Raw genomic sequence first — 15,307 nt, forward strand, 5'->3', positions numbered from 1 at the left:
GAACAATCACTAGCTCAGCAACTCCCAGAAACTGCTTACAAACTGACTGAACAAAAAGACAACTGATATATGGACAGACTGACAAACACAATATCAGAGTGAACTTGAGCATATCCTTAAGCCAAATTACAATACTTTCTTACAAAGTTAGAGTCTACAACTTGAATTCAACTGACTGATGTATTAATGACCAATTTCTTGACCAGTCAGTTGAATTTTTTATAGTCTAAATAATTGAGATCCTGTATAAATGGAATTGAGGCTTGAATCAGGGAGAGCTGAAATGGTGGAATTATGACGTGGAGCATGTGGTGCCAATGCATTCATGCAGGGCAAACAAAATAAGCAGAAATCCACACAACACCTTGGCAATAACACAGAAACATCCCCTCTTCCCCAGATCAGCAGGGGCAAGAGCCTCTGCCCACAAGTGTCTGGGGGTGTTCTGTATAATACAAAAGGCTTTGTCAGAGGTATATTCTGGTAAAAACATATTTGAACTAGGGAAGATGAACGCTTTGTTGGGAAAGAGAAGTGACTTAAAGTAAATAGCACCATCAACAGAATAGTAAGAACCTGAGCAGGAAGTGCATTATTCTTCTTTAAATGTTTCAAGAGAAGAGATTTGAGGGTATAATGAGCTTGTTCAATGATTGCTTGGCCAGTGGCATTATAGGGGATACCAGTTACATGAGAAATGTTCCATGTGGAACAAAAGGAAGCAAAAGCCTTTGAGGTATAGGCTGGACCATTGTGAGTTTTAAGGAAGGAAGATACACCCATGAGTGCAAATGCAGCCAAGAGATGTTGAATTACATGTCGGGCAGATTCAGCATGCAGTGGTGAAGCACAAATAAAACTAGAAAATGTATCAACAGAAACATGAAGAAATGAAAAAAAATCAAGGAACAGTGTGTGGCATGTTTACCAAGGTTCATGGGAGCAGAGGCCATGAGAGTTGACAGCATCACAGGGAAAAGGGTGAGGCATGGCAGTGCAATGGAAATCAGTGTAAGTGAAAGCTCAAGCTGCAGAAGTTGGAATGTGAAACAATTTGTGCAAGGAACACGCTGATTGTTGAAAAAAGGTGGGGCTTCCTTTAGTGCTATCAAATGAGGGTAGACTACAAATTAATCTCAAGAGCAGCCTGAACTGCATACAGAAACACTGTGTTGAAAGGACTCTGCCCAAAAAATGAGGGAACAGAATATTTAGTGCTTGATCAGTAATTATCATATCAAACAACAGGTAGGGCTTAATGACTACCTGTATGTAAAAGAAAAAGAGGGGCATGGTGAGGTCAAGGAGGACCCTGCAGATGCAAAAAAAAAGGACATTAAGTGTGAGCCTATTGCTCAAGGAAAGATAACAAGAGAAGATAAGTATGGGGTAGCATTATGTACAGATAAAGAGGGAGTAACTAAGTTAAGGACTTGGGATGAAAAAACTGCAAAGCAAGGATAACACAGAGAGCTCACTGCATTGACAAGAGGTTTGTGGTGGTGAATACAGGTGTTTCCAAATATTATAAAAACATATGTTACAGCTTCATGAAGGGGGGTTCCATCAGTGAAGACAATGAGGGCACTATTTAAAGAGCTACTAACCAAATAAGTTTGAAGAGAAAAGGGAAGTAGGGTAATTAGAGACAAACAATGATAATGGAGCATATCAAAAGAAATGGAACCAACATAGACAGCCAAAGCCACTTGCAGAGGCCTTGACTTTTTTTTTTTTTTTTTTGGTCCTAGGGATCAAACTCATAACTGTGCACTTGTAAGGCAGGCGCTCATACCACTGAGCTAAATTCCCAGACCTGAGACTTGCAGAGGGAACAGCAGGGGACAGCAAAAAGGAAAAGTCATCCTTGGTAAGTGCTAAGATAGTATTGATTAAGTTAATTCCAAGGACTATAGGTGCTCCAGTACATCCTCAAGAGATGAGAGGGAATAGCATTGACAATGGGAAATAAAGTATTTCCAGGCGAGTGAAGTAAAACAAAACCATCAGCTCCAGTTTGCAGCAAACCTGAAAAGGAAAGGTTGGCAATAGTTACAGAGAGGCTTCAGCATTCATCTCCCAGGGGAATAGCAGGAGCCACCACCGTAGAGCCAAATGCTTGATTTCCATGAGTAACATCACAAGTTTTAGAGGAGACAAGGCAAGACAATTAGTTGGGCTAGAGATTAAAACAAAATTAGTTGAATGGCTAAGAGAGATCACAATTGAATCAACAATATGCCCGTATAACCCACATCAATGATGCCAAGGATAACAAAAGTGCTTCTTTTTTGATGCAGGTTAACAGGAAAGAACTGGCCAACTGTCCCAGGAGGTAAAAGATCATGAAACGTAGTAGGAACCTTCTAAAACATACCAGGGAATTCCAAGCTAGTGTCAAGTATCATAGAAACATCTTTTAAAGCATTTTTGTAGCCTTGGTTTACATTTTTGTATGTTAAGTGCTTTAACAAGATAGAGGCTTCTGCCTTGTTGTCCACCTGGCATTCAATAGCTTTATTTAATCTTCTGTAAAAGCAAGGCAAGATTTAGTATCCTCCTGTTTAATAGTACTAAAAAACCTTGTGTGTCCACTGCTTCAGGGATTCTTTTTCAAGTTTTTAAAGCAATTTGAGGGTAATAGCCTGAGGGTGGCAATGAACACTTTGAAAAATATCTGAAAAATCTATTGCCCCTCATAATTCAGCAGCTCCTATAGGAATATAGCAATGAATATTATTTATGTCTTGCATGTCCTCGGCACCAGTACATTTTTAAGCCACACCTGATGTTGGACTGGAGTGATAATAGTACACTGAGACTTTCCACTACAAAAGGATCATTTCACAATCATGAAGGATACCATCAATAATGCCAATTACAAAAGTACTTTTAAATCCACATTCCTTGACAGCCATTTTAAACACTTTAACTTTCTTGTTTTTGTTGTTTGGAACATGGGATTGAACTCACAACCGTGTGGGTGTCAGGCAGCCACTTAAGCCACTGAGATTACCCCCTTCACCTTTTAACTCTTAAATAGAATACTGCAAACTTTCAAAGTGGGGCTCTTTTCCTGTTGATACAAAACAGGTCAAGCAATTAATTCATCATGTTGTTTACCTTCTTGTGCCATCTTTTGCCTGGAAGGTCCAAGAGGTGAAGAGTTGCCCAGAGGTTTTACAGGGTTTGCATATTTTGGAGGCAGCAGCAAGAGGAGGTGGAGAAGCAGCACAAGTGAGGCATCCAGGAAAACTGGGAAGCCAACCATGTGCTGTTCCATGTGCCTGCCTGCCAAATGTCACAGCATCCACGCAAAGATACCAAGTGTACAAGACAGAGATCAGAGCTCACGGCTCCTCAGTGCAGCAGTTTACATATGTTTTTCCCATTCTGCCACAATGACCATGCCAACCTCAGAATAACAAGGAGAATGATCATGAATTTCCCACATGAGGTACACCAAACTATCCTTGGAAGTAACATGGCCCACCTTCCTAAGGAAATGCACTTTGCATTATATTTCTGTTGCACTTCAGACACAGAATTGTCCATGATTTAATGGGTCAAGGGATTGTTTTCAAAGAAAATGAAAGGATTTTCCAAAAAAAGTGAAATAGACATGCTTTGTGGGCTACATTCCACCCCAGGAACTCAGCAAATGTAAGTTACACTCTACATCAGACATCTCCACTGTAGAGTCCCTGTTCAGGCATCAAGATTTTGGATTCCATTCCTGGATACACAGCCCCTTAAACAGGTTAATGGGAAAACCCAAAACAAGGAAACAAGTGACACAATCTTTAGGACTGCAGGAGAAGTAAAAGTCTTGGCAGAGCTCATAAGTCTGCTAGCCACCTGGCTGAAAGATGCTGGGTAGCAAGTATTTAATCAGAACCAGAAAAGAGTTTACTGGACAATGGAGGAAACCTGAACAGGATATTGGTAGGGGTAAAAGGATCCCTCAGAGCAACAAATGATTCTAATTTAGGAAAACTATTTTGCCCTATCTTGCCCCCTGTGATGTCTCCTCATTCTCAGTTCAATCATGCCTAGGCCATGCCACAGGCTTGCATGTGTATTCAGCTTCAATGGCTCCAACATTTTTGCATATAATTACATCAATCACAAATGCACATCACTCAGCTCTCATTCATCACTGACACTTTCTCTCACTGCCAGACATGGCCTTTCCATTTTACTGACTACTGATAGACATTTGCCCTATCTCATCACATTTATGCTTAGTCACCATGCTCAACAGAAGAGAATTTGTCAGTCTGAGCCATGAGATGCTGAGGACAGAGTAACACTTTTTTTTCATCAATACTGTTTCTCAGCATGCATAAAATTTTTAGACCAAGTGAGTATGAAACTCCTAGTGGTGATAATAAGGAAAAATTAAAAGTGCAAGATGCTGTAAGAAAATGAGAAAAGGCAGTGTGAAACTCATTAGTTCAACTGAAGAATAAAATTGCATTTTACCTAGAGTTGTTTGAATAACACAAATAGGTTAATGAGAAATGTTAATATAGTATTGATGGCAGAAACAGTAGTTTGAAGCAAAGACATGAGGGTCTGCTGACCATAGAGACATGGCATTGTTACACACTGTGTAAATGTAAACCAAAAATGAGAAGGGAGCCTCTGAGAAGCTTATCCCTCTTGTGCTTGTAGAAGTCTAATAACATGTTGTAGAACCACTTAGGTTCAAGACCAATTCTAGGTGGAATAGGTGGAGCCTATATTTGAATTTCCATGAGTTCAGATAGGTCTAGAGAGTTGTAATAATTGATTATTGGGAACTCAGATTGTGCATCCTACTTTTCTTTCACATCAGCAGAATCAGTAAAAGATTGGGAGACTTGCAAATTATATTTTTTTCAGAACAGAAAAATTTTAAGCAACACAGTATTTCACCACAAGACAACCTGATGTATCAGTAGCTATGATAATTTCTCTTTCCTTGAAATAGTTGAGTATACTTTCATATACAATAGTATCAAACATAATGAAATAGTATAAAACCATTAGAGAGAAGGAAATAAATACAGGACATTCAAAACCAAATAACAGAAAATGGAAAATTGTTATCATATTATCTTATTATTCAAAAAAGATTTGTTTATACTATCACACATAATAAAATCCAATAAGATAAAACAATGTAACCAATGGAAACAGAAGAATAAAAGCATGGCTGCACTTCAAAGCAAGATGATATTAAATTAGCAGTGGCTATTATGTCTTATTTCCTTAAAAATAGCTGCTCATACCATCACAGATAATAAAATCAAACAACCCAGGATAAAACCATTCCAACTAATGAATGGGAACATTATAAGTCTTCAAAGCAATGTAATGGGGAATCATGATTACCATAAACTCTTATGTACCCTTTACTGGCTCTTACACTAGGGAGAGTATACAGTATTTATACATGTGAGTTTGATTTATTTCACGTATGAGTAAAGTTTCAAGTTGCATCCATGTCTTTATAAATATCTCAACGTGATCATTTTTTATAGCTGAGTAGTACACCATCGAATTAAAATACAACAGATTTTTATCCATTCCTCAGTTTACGGACACTTAGGCTGTTTCCAAGATCCAGCTATTACAAATTGTGCTGCTATAAAAATGGATGTACATATATCACTGAGGTATGATGCTTTCATTTCTTCTGAGAATATAGCTAGAAGTGGAATAGCTGGATCAAGTGGGACTTCCTATGCCATTTGTTTGAGAAATCTGCATGCTGACTTCCATAATGGTTTCACCAGTCTAAACTCCCAAGAACAGTGCAGGAGAGTTCCATTTTCCCCACAGCCTCTCCAGCATTTGTTGTTGGTAGTTTTCTGGATCCTGGCCATTCTTTCTGGAGTGAGATGAAATCTCAGTGTGGTTTTAATTTGAATTTCTCTAATGAGTAATTATAAGGAAAATTTTTTTCATGTACTTATTTGCCATTTGTATTTCTTCATCTGAGAATTATGCATTCATCTCAAATGCTATTTTTGGATTAGATCTTTGAATTTTGGGTGTCTGATTTTTTTTTTAAATCTTTATATGTTTTAGACAGAAACCCTTTGTCTTAGGGATGGTTCACTAAGATTTTTTTCCCAGTTTCTTTTTTTTTTCACTATGCTGGAGATTTCTTTTGATACGCACAAACTTTTTGACAAGATATGATCCCAGTTATTGATTCTGGGAAGTATTTCCCATGTGGTTTGATTCCAGTTCATGAATTATCTACCTACTCCTATGTCTTCAAGAATTGTACCCTATATTTCTTCCAACAGATTTAGTGTTTCTGTTATAATATTTATATCTTTAATCCAGTAAATTTCAGTTTAGTACATTTTGATAGGCTAGATTCAGTTTTTGGCCTATAGTGAGCCAGTTTTTCAAGCACAATTCATTAAAGAGACTGTGGTTCTTCCAGTGAACATGTTTGGACCCTTTATCAAAGATAAGATGGTTGAGTTTGTTTGTAGTTGTGTTCGTATTTTCTAATTTATTCCACTGATCTTTAGATCTGTTTTTATTTCAATACCATGTTGATTTTATTATAACTGCTTAGTAGTATAAGTTCGACTCAGGGATTGTGATGCCTCTTGCCTTTCCTTTGCTGCTTAGAATTGTCTTTGCTATTCTAGGTCTCTTCTGGTTCCAGATTAATTTTATGAGTGATTTCTCTAGATCTATGAGGTATGTTGATGCTATATTCATTGGAATTGCAGTGAACCTGTATAACAGTTTTGAGAGAAAGGGCATTTTCACAATATTTAGTCTTCCTACGCATGAACAAGCGATATCTTTACATTTTCTGAGATTCTCTTCAATTTATTTTTCAGGATATTATAATTTTCCTTATATAGATATTTTTTACTTCTTTTGAGAGGTTAATTCCAAAGTATTTCATTTTTTTGGGTGGTAGTGTGAAGGGTGTGGCTTCTATTTCTCTCTCAATGATTTTGTTGTTAGTATATAGGAATGGTATTGATTTTTGAGTATTGACTTTGTATCCAGCTACTTCCCTGAATTTCTTGTATCTAGGAGACTTTCAATGGAATTTTGAGGGTCTTCTATGCAGAGTATCATGTCATCTGCAAATAATAATAATTTAACTTCCTCCTTTCCTATCTTTACCCCTTTAATTTCTGTCTATTATCTCATTGCTGTGGCTAGTATTTCCAGTACTATTTTGAATAGGAACAGTGATGAGGGACATCCTTGTCTTTTGCCTTATTTTAAGGTAAAGGCCTTAATCTTTTGACCATTTAATATGATGCTGGCTATTGGTTTGTCATAGATGACCTTTATCATATTGAGGTAAAGATCATCTATTCCAATTTTCTGTAAGGTTCTTTTCATGAATGGAAGATGCACCTTATGAAAAGCTTCTTCTACATCAATAGAAATGCTCATGTGATTCTTACCTTTGGTTTTATTGATATGGTGGATTCCATTTATTGATTTACATATGGTGAAACATCATTGCATGCCTGGGATGAATCACACTTGGTTATGGTGTATCATCCTGATGATTTGCTGCTTCCTGTTTGCCAATATTTTATTGAGGATTTTTGTATCTGTGTTCATTAGGGAGATTGGCCTGTAGTTCTCTTTTTTAGTTGGGTCTTTCTGAGATTTTGCAACTACAATAATATTTCTTCCAGGAATGACTAAGGAAGAATTGCTTTCCATTTGATTTCACTGAAGTGTATGAGTAGTGCTGGCATTAAATTTCTTTGTATTTCTTGAATAATTCCACAGTGAATCCATCTGGGCCTGGGCTCTTCTTTGTATGTAAGGAGAATTATTATGTATTCAATTTCTTTAATAGAGACTGAGTTATTCAATAGTTTTACATCTTCTTGATTGAGCTTTGGTAATTCATATGTTTCTATCCACCTGTCCATTTCTTCTGTGTTATTAAACCAATGAAAGTAGATTATTTTAAAATAGGTGTTGATAATCTACTGAATTTCCCAAAAATCTGTCGTGATTTTGTCATTTGCATTACTTATTTCATGAATTTGAGCTTTTTCTTCCCTTTTTAAAATAGGGTAGGTTAGATGCTTATCAATTTTATTTATTCTTTCACAGAACCAACTCTTTCATTCATGGATACTTTGGATTGTGTTTTTAGTCTCTATTGCATGAATTTCTGCTCTGATTTTTATAATTTCCTCCCTTCTTTTGACGTTGAGCTTCATTTGCTCTTGTCTTTCTAGATATTGAGGTGTAGCATCAGGTTCTTTCTTTATATTCATTCTGTTTTCCTGATGTGGGAAGTCAGTGCAATAAATTTTCCTCTGGGGGCTGCTTTATTGCATCCTACACATTCCAGTAAATTGTATATATTTTTGTTTGCTTTTTGGTATCATTTAATTTGTTCATTAATTTCCCCTGTGACCCTCAGATTGCTCAAGAGTGTGTTATTTAATTTCCATGTGTTTGTGTGGTTTTTGCAGTTTCTTTTATCATTAGTTACTAGATTCATAGTTCTATGATCCTGTAACATGCATGAGATAATTTAAACCATTTTGCATTTATTTAAAAATGTTCTGTGGCCTAGTATATGGGCTATTTTAGAGAATATCCCATGTAATGCTGAGAAGAATATATATTCTGATTTTGTTGTGTGGAACACTCTGTATATGTCTGTCAGGTCCATTAGTTTACAGGTGTGATTCAGTTCAGTTATTTCTTTGCTGATTTTTGTCTGGTTGATCTGTCTCTTGGTGTCCATGGTGTGTTAATTTCTCCTGATAGAATTGTGTTATTGTTTATTTGATTTTTCATTTCTATATAAAATTGCTTTGGATAACTTTGTGTTCTGGAATTTGGTGCATATATATTGAAGATAGTTATCTCTTCCTCTTGAAGTTTTCCCCTAACCAGTATGTAGTGACCTTCTTTATGTCTTAGAATCATTCCTGGTTTGAAGTTCACATTGTCTGCAAACAAAATAGCTACCCTTGTTTTTTTTACACTTCCTGTTGCATGATGTATTGTTTTCCATCCTTTGGCTTTCTGTCTGTGACTTTCATTTGGATTAGATGGGTTTCTTGTAGAGAGCATGTGATTGGCCATTGTTTCTTGATCCATTCTACCAGTCTGTTTTTTTTTTCATTGGTGAATTGAGCCCATTCACATTAATGTTTATACCTGTTATATATTGGTTTACTGTTGACATGTTATCTTTCCATACTCGTTAATTGTCTACCTTGCTTAGTAATTTTATTCTATGAGTATCAAAACTGTCTTTCAGTATTCTTTGCAAGCTTGGTTTGGTAGTCATAAATTTCTTAGATGTTCTTTGTCATGAAAGTTAAGATGCAACAGCAGGAAATAACATGCCAATACTTGCAAATTATTTGTCAATATAAAATGACTGCATCTGTGACTGCATCGTTTATTGGCAATTCAGGTACACAGAGGCCAGACAGCATAGGCTACAAAGCTTGGTTCAGGTGACAGGAAGCACGATGGAGATTCCTAACCCATGTGCTTCTTGATCGTGCAACACAGAATGTAATGCCTTAATATCTGTAAAGAATCTATCAACAGTCTTCAAAGCCAAGCTATTGATATAGCTGGGCCTCTCCACATGAGAAAAGTGGCATGGAACATTAGCTAACTAAATAACTTTGTCATGTCTGAAAAATGGCACCTCTTACCCTTTACTATCTGTTGTAGTCAGGGTTTGCAAGGAAAGAGATTTTATATGGAACTTATAATTGATAAGATTATATAAAAATATTCACTCCCAAAATGTCAGATTTAGAGAGTTATAGATCTGTCCACATACTAGATACCTAAAGAATCCAGCTGAAAATCTGAATCCTATGACAATATACGTCTCAAGTCCTGCTTACCACTTAGATCCCATGGCAAGGACCAACACAAGTTTACTTGGAGACCTACAGGCACTGCCAATGTCTCATGCAAGTCTCTATCAACGTTGTGTACTAGGAAGTGTCAAAGTTCATTGTTGGAACCTACCAAGTCTGTGCACTTGTGCACAGCATGTGTGCCATCAGACTGAGTGATCAATACTGGAGCCAAGACAAAAAGCTCAGGATGAGGGCCAGAGATCTGCAAAAGAAAACAGTAGCCATGCACAGTACTAATGAGTTCCTGCACTCCTCCTCCTCTGACGATGATGATGTTTGTGTTCATATCTGGAAAACTGTGATACCAGCTTCTCCATGAGAATCAACAGCCCAGCACCTTCCCCTCCATTTCTCCTTTGATGATGTTTACAACAATCCTTCAATGGATGCTCTATGCCCAAAACAATGGTGCCTCAGTTCACTGGGTGATCCAAGTTGACATTACTAAGTGGGCCATACCACCAATGCAGTTCTTCAGATACTTAGATTCCAAAAAAGACTTTGTAAGTGCTGAGGATTGATCTCAGTGGCATAAGCATATGTTTAGCAAGTTCAAGGTCATGAGTGTGATCCTCTGCAAGGAGCAGTCTTAAAGTAGTCATCTGGTACACCTCCCACAAACAACAGAGAGAAAACCTGAGGTGAATTCAAATGTAATAATCAGAAACAAATACCTCCACAGAGTTGTCTTCTTGTGTGCCTTGACAAACCTCTCATGGGAACTATGTGGTCTCTTTTCTGTGTGTGTGTGCTGCACTTAACTGTGGGCATGTGCATCAAACTGTAGACAAGGTTATTGATTATATAAGGCAATTTTAAAATCTTTTTGAAGGAAAGTAGAAAAACACACAGTTATATACATTTGTACACATAAGTCTCACTGCAGTACACTGACAGCACTGGGCCCATGAGAGAATGTCATGAGGATGGTGGTATGTACATCACCACCTCAAGAATGTCACAGTGGTTATAGATGCTGGAGGTAAAAAGTGGAAATACTTTAACAACCAAAACAGATGAAATTAAAAAAAATACTGAATATGAAGTTAACTGGGCCTGATGGCATGGGTGTGTAACCAAGTACTTGAGAGGCTCAGGCAGGAGAATTGTTTGAGACCACTCTGGGTTATAAAGTGATCTAAAATCCAACCTGAGATTCATAGCAAGATGTTGCCACCAAAAGAAAAACAGTTCAAATCTAATTAACACAAGAGTGTAATAGTGATGGCCTTGTTACATTAGCATGACTATCATGCTTATGTCATGCTTATCACACTATGAAAACCTAACTTAGAGCCCATTTCATAATAAAATACCATATCATTTACTAAACAGAGTACACTGATGAGTATTTGTTGTTCATCATTGGCATTTGGTGGTGATGGAGCAGTGCCTGCTGCTGCTCTCCACAGAAAAGTGACTATTGCTGCAGTAACAGGAATCTGCATGAATCACTGCAATGGGTCCTTAGATCTTGGAGGATGAGACCCACTAAAGGAAGCACTGCACTTAGTGGACTTACTATGTTTAATCATTTGAATACTTTGAACACTGACTTCAGTAGTGGTTGAAGTACTTGCCTACCTTTCCACCAACAAGGTTAAATAGTTTCTTTTCCCCTGCCATTTCATGTGTGTTCTTTTGATCTTGTGGTGATTTGTCTCTGCAGTGAGATGGTGTACTGATCTGCATTTCTCTATTGTGCATAAATGCTCAATAGTTCTTCAGGTATTTCTTGACAATTTGTACCTGTTCTGAAAAGTGTGTATTCATTTCACATTTCTATTGGATTTACATGTTAGCTGTCAGGGAGTAACATGCAATCTTCTACTATCCTGTAGATTGTTTCTTCATCCTTTTTAATTTGGCTTTTTTTTTTTTTTTTGGTTTGTTTCTTTTTTGGCTTCTTCATTTGTGCACGAATATTAAATTATTATATAATCATTTTTCATGTTTTGTTGCCCTATCTTATTTTGTATAAAAAGCAGCAGCAGTAGCATTGAGTAAAAAAGTTTTGATAATGCCTCTACTTTCAGAACCTAGAATGCCTGCCTCATTCATGATTCACTATGTTTTACTCTAATACAGGAATATTTAAGACTGCTGCACAAATTACCATGAAACGCACATTTCCTGGGTCAAAAAAAAAGAAATCATGATTTTCATGATTCAGCTATCTTATCCTACATTTATGTTCTTGACCTAAATTCACCTGTTTCCTTAAAATTCAAATGCATGTATAAAAAAAACTACCACACATTCTGCTAAAGCATCTAGCAAAATTGCCTCCCAAAGTCAGCTTCAAAGCCATGATTGTTCCATCTCATCCTCTGCTGATGCTGGGACTAAAGGAAATCACACTTAACCTAAGGCTTTATATGTAAGTCCTTACCAGTGCAGTTATCTAAATAAAAGATAATTAAAAATTGCATACATTTGTCAGTTTTTCTAAAATAACAACAAATATAAAAGTGAGTATTGTAATGTGTTCAATACAAGACTCAACTGGTTAAAATGACAACTGCCCCGGTGACGCTCAGTACAGTCAGTGCATAAACAAATGTGCTTCCCAAGTGATGTTAGGGGATAACTGCTGAGTGGTCAAGTGATATAAGTATGACCCAAAAAATTTACACATATATTTCTCAAAGGAAGATTGAGACTCATGGCCTGGGATATCTTAAATTCTCTTATAAAAATCTGAATCAAAAGCAGAGTTGGTGCATATTTATAATCCCAGGACTCAAGAGGCTGAGAGAGGAGGGCTGTTGTGAAGTCAAGCAAATTGTAGGCACCATACAGGTTTCAAATCCAGTGATACACATAGTGAAATCCTGTCTCAATAAAACAAAACTAAACTAAATGAAGCAGAACCAAACATCACAGCTGAATGAAGACTGAATTCTTCAAAGCTTAATTCCATGTCTTGGTGATTAATTTTATTTATAGACACATTTTTTGAAAAAGCAATTTGGATGCTAGATTGCAACTCACAGCCAAAAGGGAGCACTGATGTTTGTGCTGAGTCCCTGCAATGGTCCCTTTGTCCCCACTGTCTCTAAAGCAGAGGTCACAGTGGGGTCCTGCAGGACCAGCATCCACAAAGCAAAGGGGTAGGCAAATATCTTGTGAATCACTTTGATAGACTACAGATGATATCTCTTCAAATCTCATTTAGGTCACTGAGTCCTTTGTTCTTAATATACTTAAGCAGCATTTTGAAATTTGAATTTAGTTACATATAACAAAACATAAATAACATCAAATATGGTACATAAATAATAACTCAAATGATAATGGAAAACTGTGCAGGTAAACAATGTATAAACAATGAAACAAGGCACAAGTTGCAAATTATAGCTCAGTGTCTTGAAGTGATCATCTTTCACTCAGAAATAAGAAATATATCTTGGGAGGCTGATGCAAGATAACTGCCTTGAGTTAGAGGCCAGCCTCAGTTACAGAGCTGTCTGAAATAGAGAGAAAAACCTTGACTGAAAAACCCCACAAAAAATGAAACTTGAAAATTGACTGCATAAAACACCATTGGTTTGTTTTAAAAATTATATCCATACAATATAGTAACATTCCAAGAACTTTCAAGATATTCTGAGGAAGAATGTTGATAATTTCCATAATATACTAAAAACACTTTCATGTTTATGTATTTGTCTCAGTGTCATAAACACTTGTCTGGCAAACATGAGCTAAAGAGTTCAATCCTTGATCCATAAAAAAAAAAGATTCAAATTCCTGCATCATGACACTGCCACATAAATAGAGAAAATCAAAATTAGATCTCAAGTATGGAACACATAATTCATGGGTTAACAGGTATGTGGAATACTGAATATTGACAGAGTTGGTGGTATTCGTCTCAAGTAAGAAATCAGAAGCCAAATTTAACTTAATGCTTACCCTAAGAACTACTCGATTTTCAGTGAAGATCTTCTCACTTGTAAATCCTGCTATTGGCACCTTGTATCATGCCAACCACTTGCACAATCTTTCCATTCTCCTCTGATCCACACTACACAGAAAACCCTTTATGCCTAATTATGGATATCCCTGCAGCACAACTTCTATTTAGGGATTCTATTTTACTCCACTTAGTAAAGTCCATTGCAGAGAATTTCTATAGATAAACAATGTATATTATCAGCCAAGCTGTTAAATCAGCTGTTAATTCAGAGATGACACACCTATTCCTTTCCATTCAGAAGGATACCATGTGTATGGGTCCATGCAAATGCATAAATTTTGGCATTTTTCAATGAGGGTTTAACAGGCAGATGATTCTGGAATTTGTCCTTAGCAAGCACACTTTACCCTGCCCTTGATAACACTTTCATATATGCTTCAACTTCTCAGAATTCAAAAATCCATGGCTTTTCTCACAGTCTGTGAGCAGAGGTCACCTAAATAATTATGTTCAAAATTCTTTTGCATTGTTCTCTGTGATGCACAGGAGTTCACCAGGTGTTTGAGAAGCCTTCCTCAACTGAGTCACATCACTACACATCTTCAAATACTCAGCACCTTGGCCAACACCTGTCATGAGGATGGAAATAGAAGAACATACTATAAATTTAGGAGATCACTCTAAATACAAAAAAAAATCCCACAATTTTAAGGAGAGCAGTTGTGGCTATGAGACCCTGTATCACAGACATTTAAAAATATGAGACTCTCCAGGCCTGCTTCTCACAGCAATGAGAGCAGAGACCTTCCTCAGTACTTTTGTAGCAGCTACAAAATGTTTCAGAGTCAGGGTGTCCCCAAGCTCCTTCCCTCACTGAGCTCGTGGAGGTGCCAAGGCAGCAGAGAATTTCAAAGATGATACTGGAATCTGCTGCTGTCAAACTGAAGATAGAGTCACTCTTGCCACCAGAAAGAGGCAAAATGCACAATGGATGGCCCACAGCCAATGATGGAGGACCGCAGGAGCTGAAGCTAACTAAATACCTGAGAATTGAGACACCAGAACTGCTTCTAACCACTTGTAACTGGTTTAGGCCATTTGCACCCTATTTCTGGGCTCCCATCCACAACCTCAGAATTCTGTGGCTTGAAGATCTCCCAGGTTCTTTGCTAATCAGACCACATGACATTGAAACCAGTAAATGAGATCCAGCAAACATTCTGCTCCAGTACTGTGCTCACAACAGGTCAATAATGCCCAGATAGGAAGACCTAAGAGACTGCCTGCTGTGGCCCATCTGATTGGACAGTTCATATAGCCCACCTCTTCATCAGTGATTCAGTCTTTCTCTACTGCTCTCCTCCTGAATCAAGAATAAACAGGGAAAGGAACCCCTCCCTGCAAGATTGGATCCCAAATGATAGACTGCAGTGCAGACTTCTGGAAATGAATGTCTTCTACAGTGCTGATATCCACCGAG

The sequence above is a fragment of the Cavia porcellus genome, unplaced genomic scaffold (genome assembly GCF_034190915.1).
Source record: "Cavia porcellus strain 051 isolate PalLab524CR breed Dunkin Hartley unplaced genomic scaffold, mCavPor4.1 scaffold_43, whole genome shotgun sequence".
Taxonomy (NCBI): domain Eukaryota; kingdom Metazoa; phylum Chordata; class Mammalia; order Rodentia; family Caviidae; genus Cavia; species Cavia porcellus.